At 40.2% G+C, this 10,000-nt stretch overlaps 1 long non-coding RNA gene across 4 annotated transcripts in view; it reads left to right on the top strand.

Annotated features, from left to right (window-relative positions):
- Positions 1 to 10,000, top strand: part of LOC137630434 (uncharacterized) — a 219,629-nt gene that overhangs the window by 140,874 nt on the left and 68,755 nt on the right. The gene's annotated exons all lie outside the window — the stretch shown is intronic.

The following is a 10,000-nucleotide window of genomic DNA, read 5'->3' as shown; positions in this document are numbered from 1 at the left end:
ATAAGGAAATAAATAAACCATATGAAGAATAATTAACAATCAAAATAAAATATTTTAAAACATCAACAACATCAAAACATATAAAATCATTACGATCTTCTGTACATAATGTTTATAATAATCTCAGTTATTACAATGTAATTATAGCAATCCGTAATGGGAAAAAATGTTGGAGGAATAATTTACGAGTGAAATGTCACCCCCAGAACACTCATACTTTGATAATGTTATTCAAAATTATCACTGCCAAGTGAAAAGGTTTCATTTCCAGAGTAAATTTTAAAATCATGTTTGGATATAACTGCGCATTAGCATTCTCTACATTTTCCAATATTGCTCCAGAATTTTCGATGAAACTTCTTTAACATCAATGCTTAAGTTGTAAAAAAATTTACATTAATTTCGTGCCCATTTCGATGTTCACTAAGCATCGGGGAAGGTCCCAATTAGCGTTGGAAGGCATCAATTGACGCGGGGAGGTTCCAATTGGCATGGATAGGTCCCTGTTGGCATGGAAGATCCCAATTGGCGAAAGAAATTTCCAATTAGCGTTGGAAGGCATGAATTGGCATGGGGAGGTCCCAATTGGTATGGATAGGTCCCTATTGGCATGGAAGATCCCAATTGGCGATGGAAGGTCCCAATTAGCGTTGGAAGTCATCAATTGGCGCGGGGAGGTCCCAATTGGCATGGAGGTCCCTGTTGGCATGGAAGATCCCAATTAGCGATGGAAGGTCCCAATTAGCGTTGGAAGGCATGAATTGGCATGGGGAGGTCCCAGTTGGCATGGATGGGTCCCTTTTGGCATGGAAGATCCCAATTAGCGATGGAAGGTCCCAATTAGCGTTGGAAGTCATCAATTGGCGCGGGGAGCTCCCAATTGGCATGGAGGTCCCTGTTGGCATGGAAGATCCCAATTAGCGATGGAAGGTCCCAATTAGCGTTGGAAGGCATGAATTGGCATGGGGAGGTCCCAGTTGGCATGGATGGGTCCCTTTTGGCATGGAAGATCCCAATTAGCGATGGAAGGTCCCAATTAGCGTTGGAAGGCATCAATTGGCGCGGGGAGGTCCCAATTGGCATGGATAGTACCTTGTTGGCATGGAAGATCCCAATTAGCGATGGAAGGTCCCAATTAGCGTTGGAAGGCATCAATTGGCGCGGGGAGGTCCCAATTGGCATGGATAGGTCCCTGTTGGCATGAAAGGTCCCAATTGGCGATGGAAGGTCCCAATTAGCGTTGGAAGGAATCAATTACCGCGGGGAGGTCCCAATTGGCATGGATAGGTTCCTGTTGGCATGGAAGATCCCAATTGGCGATGGAAGGTCCCAATTAGCGTTGGAAGGCATCAATTGGCGTGGGGAGGTTCCAATTGGCATGGATAGGTCCCTGTTGGTATGGAAGATCCAAGTTGACGATGGAAGGTCCCAATTAGCGTTGGAAGCATCAATTGGAGCGGGGAGGTCCCAATTGGCATGGATAGGTTCCTGTTGGCATGGAAGATCCCAATTGGCGATGGAAGGTCCCAATTAGCGTTGGAAGGAATCAATTGGCGCGGGGAGGTCCCAATTGGCATGGATAGGTCCCTGTTGGCATGAAAGATCCCAATTAGCGATGGAAGGTCCCAATTAGCGTTGGAAGGAATCAATTGGCGCGGGGAGGTCCCAATTGGCATGGATAGGTCCCTGTTGACATGGAAGATCCTAATTAGCGATGGAAGGTCCCAATTAGCGTTGGAAGGAATCAATTGGCGCGGGGAGGTCCCAATTGGCATGGATAGGTCCCTGTTGGCATGAAAGGTCCCAATTGGCGATGGAAGGTCCCAATTAGCGTTGGAAGGAATCAATTGGCGCGGGGAGGTCCCAATTGGCATGGATAGGTCCCTGTTGGCATGAAAGGTCCCAATTGGCGATGGAAGGTCCCAATTAGCGTTGGAAGGAATCAATTGGCGCGGGGAGGTCCCAATTGGCATGGATAGGTCCCTGTTGGCATGAAAGGTCCCAATTGGCATGGAAGATCCTAATTAGCGTTGGAAGGCATCAATTGGCGCGGGGAGGTTCCAATTGGCATGGATAGGTCCCTGTTGGCATGGAAGATCCCAATTAGCGATGGAAGGTCCCAATTAGCGTTGGAAGGCATCAATTGGCGCGGGGAGGTCCCAATTGGCATGGATAGGTTCCTGTTGGCATGGAAGATCCCAATTAGCGATGGAAGGTCCCAATTAGCGTTGGAAGGAATCAATTGGCGCGGGGAGGTTCCAATTGGCATGGATAGGTCCCTGTTGGCATGGAAGATCCCAATTAGCGATGGAAGGTCCCAATTAGCGTTGGAAGGAATCAATTGGCGCGGGGAGGTCCCAATTGGCATGGATAGGTCCCTGTTGGCATGAAAGGTCCCAATTGGCGATGGAAGGTCCCAATTAGCGTTGGAAGGAATCAATTGGCGCGGGGAGGTCCCAATTGGCATGGATAGGTTCCTGTTGGCATGGAAGATCCCAATTGGCGATGGAAGGTCCCAATTAGCGTTGGAAGGAATCAATTGGCGCGGGGAGGTCCCAATTGGCATGGATAGGTCCCTGTTGGCATGAAAGATCCCAATTAGCGATGGAAGGTCCCAATTAGCGTTGGAAGGAATCAATTGGCGCGGGGAGGTCCCAATTGGCATGGATAGGTCCCTGTTGACATGGAAGATCCTAATTAGCGATGGAAGGTCCCAATTAGCGTTGGAAGGAATCAATTGGCGCGGGGAGGTCCCAATTGGCATGGATAGGTCCCTGTTGGCATGAAAGGTCCCAATTGGCGATGGAAGGTCCCAATTAGCGTTGGAAGGAATCAATTGGCGCGGGGAGGTCCCAATTGGCATGGATAGGTCCCTGTTGGCATGAAAGGTCCCAATTGGCATGGAAGATCCTAATTAGCGTTGGAAGGCATCAATTGGCGCGGGGAGGTTCCAATTGGCATGGATAGGTCCCTGTTGGCATGGAAGATCCCAATTAGCGATGGAAGGTCCCAATTAGCGTTGGAAGGAATCAATTGGCGCGGGGAGGTCCCAATTGGCATGGATAGGTCCCTGTTGGCATGAAAGGTCCCAATTGGCGATGGAAGGTCCCAATTAGCGTTGGAAGGAATCAATTGGCGCGGGGAGGTCCCAATTGGCATGGATAGGTTCCTGTTGGCATGGAAGATCCCAATTGGCGATGGAAGGTCCCAATTAGCGTTGGAAGGCATCAATTGGCGCGGGGAGGTCCCAATTGGCATGGATAGGTCCCTGTTGGCATGGAAGATCCCAATTAGCGATGGAAGGTCCCAATTAGCGTTGGAAGGAATCAATTGGCGCGGGGAGGTCCCAATTGGCATGGATAGGTCCCTGTTGACATGGAAGATCCTAATTAGCGATGGAAGGTCCCAATTAGCGTTGGAAGGAATCAATTGGCGCGGGGAGGTCCCAATTGGCATGGATAGGTCCCTGTTGGCATGAAAGGTCCCAATTGGCGATGGAAGGTCCCAATTAGCGTTGGAAGGAATCAATTGGCGCGGGGAGGTCCCAATTGGCATGGATAGGTTCCTGTTGGCATGGAAGATCCCAATTGGCGATGGAAGGTCCCAATTAGCGTTGGAAGGCATCAATTGGCGTGGGGAGGTCCCAATTGGCATGGATAGGTCCCTGTTGGCATGGAGATCCCAATTGGCGATGGAAGGTCCCAATTAGCGTTGGAAGGCTTTAATTGGGGCGGGGAGGTCATAATTGGCACGGATAGGTCCCTGTTGGCATTGAAGATCCCAGTTGGCGTTGGAAGGTCCCAATTAGCGTTTGGAAGGCATTAATTGGCGCGGGGAGGTCCCTATTGGTGCAGATATGTCCCTGCTGTCATGGAGGATCCCAATTGGCGATGGAAGGTCCAAATTGGCGAGAGGAGGTTCCAATTGGGTTTGGGATGTTCCAATAGGCGGGGGGAGGTTCCGATTGGCATGGGGAGGTCCCAATTGGCATGGTAAGGTCCCAATTGGCATGGTTAGGTCCCACTTGTCGTGGGAGGCTGAAATAGGCGTGGGAAGGTCCCAGATAGCTTGGAGAGGTCCTAATTGGCGTATGGAGGTCCCAACTTGCATGGGGAGGTCCCTATTGCCATGCAAAGGTCCCATATAGCGTGTGAAGGTCCCAATTGGTGTGGTGGGGGGGGGTCTCAATTGGGGTGGGTAGGTGAGCCAAGGGCGAAAGTTTCCGAAGCGAATCATGTTGCGGACGTTTTACTGAACGATGGGTTCATCTAATGATATATTTCTCATTTAAAGTAAACTCATTGCTATCACTAGATATTCGTTTACGGGTTACCAACGCAAGAGCCCGTGTCTTGCATAAGCCAAGGCAATCTAAAGCAAGCAAGCATGTAATGATCCACCATACAGTAGTTAAAGGATGAATGTAGCAGTGACTGTTGTTCTGTTTTTGTTCGGAGCCACTCTTGTTAGGTGAAGCTAATTACACACACACACACACACACATATATATATATATATATATATACATTTATTTCAATAAATATATATATATATATATATATATACATATGGATGTGAGTATATATTTATGTGTATATGTGCACGACTGAATTTGCATACAGTATATATACATCTTTTTATCTGTGACCGTTGAATTATATCTGATATCCTGCCCTTTTAATTATTCATTTATCTATTTTCCCCTGAATGAGACTGGTGGGGCGTCGCTTCCTGTCAGTTCTAGCTTTATATACCCCTCATTGTCCATGACACAATTTATTCAACAGAAATTATAGTTCATTTTATATCGTCCCACTGTCCATGACATAATTCAGTCGGCTGAAATTATTGGATATTCCATTTTGATTCCGGGGGAAAACGATGACGTGATACCTGATTAATTAGTTTGTACGCTTCTCCAATCACTATTTCCTTCATGTGATGTTCATCTGTTTAGACATTGGATGAATATTAATTTGCTAGGGTTTTGGAATATATGGTGACGTTTTGATAATGCATAGGCGAAGAGGCAATAGTGATGTTGCTTGGGTGACCTTTATCATGTTGGTCATGCAACAGGTCGGGTTTTTATTTCGAGAGTGTTCATTAATTTTACTAATCCTTATCCCCATTATCATCTTGGTATTCTCTCTCTCTCTCTCTCTCTCTCTCTCTCTCTCTCTCTCTCTCTCTCTCTCTCTCTTTAAGAGAGAGAGAGAGAGAGAGAGAGAGAGAGTGAGTAGCATCCTCTGCATATATATATCGAGCTTGTTTTCTAGTCCGAAATCACATATGTGTATAAACAGTAGCATGAAAAGTAATGGGCCAGAACACCAGATATCGTATTCCTTTACTCATAATGGTACCCTCAAAAAAAAAAAAAAAAAAAAAAAAAAAAAAAAAAAAAAAAAAAAACCTCTTTGTAATCTATTACCTGAAAAATCCATAATGATTCTAAAAAAAAGACCCACCTCTCCCAACTTTTTGAGTTTGAAAACAAGGGCCCCCTGCTTAAAACGATCAGAGGTAGCACCAAATTCAAGGCCAATCATATGAACTCCCAGACCAAAATCATGGATTTCTTTTCAGTATTTGAAATTGTAAGAGCATGACATACTCCAAGGCCTTTGCTAAAGGCAAATTGCAAACTGGGTAACAGATTATTAGTTTGAGCAACTATTCAGACATTTTGTCAAAACACGTTAAAATAAAACATCAATTATTTTTTTAGTAGTATGGTAGTTACGGAAATTTGGTGGTGATCAGCAGGGCTAGAGCTACCACAAACACATGTACCTAATGGAGTACTATTATCAATTCTCCAAAAAGTGCAAAAAGGACCCCTTCTTGCTAAATTGTGGAAAATAACACACAACTTAGGCGCTAAGAAATCAGCGGTCTTGATGAAAACAAAGAAAATATATACTACCTGTGTATGTATATATGTATGAATTTTAAGAATTATAAGTCAAGGGAAACTCTTGGATAAATGAAGTGCAAGCAAAGATTAATTGTCATGCAATAGAAATTGGATGCAATTTCAAATCTATTTCTTTTGTACCGAATGGTGTTACTGAACGCATTTAATGATTCCCCTAACATTTGAAGATACATGTATTTCCATGACTGGAAGAGCTGAAGAATACGCTCAACTTTTGTTTTGTGATAATGAGATTCAAGTTCCAGGAAACGGAAAGTTATTCGTTTGTGTTGTTTGTTTGTATAAATTAGGGAAACCATCGTGTGAGAATTCCTGCAGTATCAGAGTAGGGAGAAATTAATGTTAATCCTGTAGACGTTAGGTCAAATTTGTCTAACCGTTCTAGAAGGCTCTATTGCTGATTTTAGGTAAGGATGATGCGAGCCAAATTATCATAATCTGAGGTAAAGTTATATTTCTTTATCTTCAATACCGTCGCCTTTATTTTCAATGAACATATTCTAATGACATATTTCTATTCTGAAAGTGTACTAAGGTAAAACGAATCTGTATCGTATTTAGTCTTGTAATTCGTTATCATTTTCCCATTCGTTTCAGGCCTAATGGGCCACATGTCAATTGACAAGAAACGAGCTTGAAACAACTTTAATTGTAGTAGCAAAGCAAAACAAAACTATCTGACGATCGAGGCGTTCCTGATTGCATAACTATAAAATCAAAACACATTTTACTGAAAGTTTATGGAGGGGTTGTTGGATGTAAGGGGAAAACTATAAATTACCAGTGGTGGTACGTAAAGGTAAGATTATTAATTACATAAACGTTCATTATTACTACTCCTACTTCGCAATACTTATGAAATACACTACTTTTTACTATATTCAACTTTCAATGGCACGTTGTTGTAATTATCTTGTATTATGAATGCATTTTGTTGGTACAGATTTTCCTCATGATTTTCTTCATCTCCATTTATTCTGAACTGCGTAATTATGATGTTATTCTCTGGCTACTATTAAAGAGCTTTCGTGCGAAATCCTCTCTTTTCTATTTTAGTTGAAAAGGACTCCTTCCTTCCTGAACAACAGCTCTCTCTCTCTCTCTCTCTCTCTCTCTCTCTCTCTCTCTCTTCACTTACAGCTCTTATCTATGACAGTTTTCTGTAAAAGATTCTCTCTCTCTCTCTCTCTCTCTCTCTCTCAATTCTTGGCTTCACTTACAGCTCTTATCTATGACAATTTTCTGTAAAAGTTTCTCTCTCTCTCTCTCTCTCTCTCTCTCTCTCTCTCTCATCAATCTTGGCGTCACTACAGCTCTTATCTATGACATTTCTCTGTAAAAGATTCTCTCTCTCTCTCTCTCTCTCTCTCCTCTCTCTCTCTCTCATAAAACAGTCGGGGAGAAGGGGATGGAATCATCCCACGTAGGAAAGGGAGCCACTTGTTTTTGTTCCCTATAAATCCATTATAGCTCTTTTGATCATAAGCATTTGATCTCTAACTTATGATTTTTTCTTGACTTTTCAAGTATTTATCCATATATTCAAGATCCACGAAAGCTAATCCAATTATATGTAGCGTGTAAGATTTTATTGATAATGAACACTTTTGAATTAAAATAAAATCAAGTGTTATTCCCGTAACCCTTATAACAAAGTCAAGTGATAAGACGGTAAGGATATAACCGGAACACTTAAGCTTGATAAAATTACTACAATAATGTTATTCGTTTAGTAATATCAAATTGCAGGGGATATCAGGGGTCCCTCCTTGAAAACTATTTCTATGCCTAATCTGCTAAAAGGTATGAAGAAAAAATTCAAATTATCAATAGTTAATTTTAATCATTATCTTGGGGAAATGATCTTCCTCATCGGGTAGTTGGATCAGTAGAACTTCAAAAGTTCAATGTTGGAGCAAATGTTTTTATGTTGACCAGGCTGACGTGAGTCTTTTTATAGTTTTATATATGACACATCTGTATTTTGACGTTGTTAATAGTTTATATAGGACATATCTGCTTTGACGCTGTTACTGTTTTAGAATGATATATTGTTAATTTATTCTCATCATTCATTTATTTCCTTATTTCTTTCCTCATTGGGCTATTTTTCCCTATTGGAGCCCTTGGCTTATAGCATCTTGCTTTTCCAACTAGGGTTGTAGTTTGGCTAGTAATAATAATAATAATAATAATAATAATATTAATAATAATAATGGCTCTGAAATCAACTCCCCGATATAAATTATGGATAATTAGATAACTATGCAGTTGAATTAATATCGATGTTAAAAAAAAAAAAAGAAAAAAAAAGGCAGGTATTCCAGAAAGTTAGTTCCGGTTACATAATTTTTCGGAAGATTTAAAGGATTACAAAGACTTTTGAATATAACAAAGACAAAGAAAACTTTGGGGAGAGTTAACATTTAACAGCTAGGTTAAACTGATAGCTACGAATTCCTTTTCAGGAAATTTCTCTTTTATAAAGCATATAAGAGATATTCAAATATAAATTAGTATTTTAAAATTTAGAAATAAATATTTCAATTGTATTAAAATGAATAAATCTTATTTATCAAAATTTACCGACGAAACTGGAAACATGGAAACAATGTTTAATGAAAGCAGAAACGGTTCTCTCTCTCTCTCTCCTCTCTCTCTCTCTCTCTCTCTCTCTCCAAGATTTACTGCTGAAACCCCCCCACACACACACATATATATATATATATATATATAAAAATATATATATATATATATATATATACAAGAGAGAGAGAGAGAGAGAGAGAGAGAGAGAGATGAAAATCAACACAATATCGTGCTCGCATAAAAATAAATTTCTACTTCACACTGGCAATGAACCCTAGCCCCTTCGAATGAAAGGCAAGGCCGCTAGCAATCATTGCCACTAGAGGTTCTATAAAAGAGTCGAACTTAGATGTTAGCTACATTTCAGATTGGTGAGACATCAGTCTCATACCAGCGAGTTTTCCCCGACTTACCTACCCACCAAGGACACAATGGATTGCTTTCATTTGGAATTACCCCTAATGAGTCAATATGAGACTGATGTCTCACCACGCAATCCTGAAATGCAGTTGGCACTTAGGTTCCGTCATCTTTTAGACCACCTGGTGGCATGATTGGTAGCGACCTTGCCTTTTATTTGAAGGGGTTAGGGTTTGATCCCAGTATGAGGTGGAATATATATATATATATATATATATATTTATTTATTTATTTATTATATATTTATATATACATATACATATAATGTACAGCATATATATATATATATGTATATATATATATATATATATAATTATATATAATTATATATATAATATATACTATATAAATATATAATATACATATATATACATATATATTATTTATATATTTATATTATTATTTATTATACACACATACATACATACATATACCCACACATATAGAGAGATGGATATAGAATAGTAAAAGGAATTTCGACAAAGCGAAAGCAAGAATAAGATCAAAACCAGCACGAAATGTCAATTGTTGTGCGCGGTTCCAACCGATACCGAATCTAACCGCGAGGACAATTTGCATCCGGCCTGGATAGCGTAGATTGAATAGCCTTCCAGAAAGAGAGTTGGTGCTGAAGCTGATGGACAAACAATAACAATTACTGTAGAATTTCCGAGAATGCGTAGATAGGAATAGTAAGGGAGGTAAGATTTATTTTGACAAAAGAGGGGTTGCAATCAGCGAGTACTGGTCAAATTATATGGTTACATGATTTTCATTCTTCAGTATTTACTAATGGGTTTTTATTTAAATGTAATTTTCGCAATCTGAATTTCTTTTTGCTATTTCTGATAATTTCCTCTCTCTCTCTCTCTCTCTCTCTCTCTCTCTATATATATATATATATGTATGTGTGTGTTTGTGTGTTAGGGTGTGTATATATATATAATGTTATGTATGTATTTATATATTATATATATATATATATAATGTATGTATGTGTATATATATATATAGATAATATAATGTAATGTATTTATATATATATATATA

The sequence above is a fragment of the Palaemon carinicauda genome, chromosome 38, assembly GCF_036898095.1.
Source record: "Palaemon carinicauda isolate YSFRI2023 chromosome 38, ASM3689809v2, whole genome shotgun sequence".
In the NCBI taxonomy this organism is placed as follows: Eukaryota; Metazoa; Arthropoda; class Malacostraca; order Decapoda; family Palaemonidae; genus Palaemon; species Palaemon carinicauda.
This window is presented reverse-complemented; position numbering and strand designations above follow the sequence as displayed.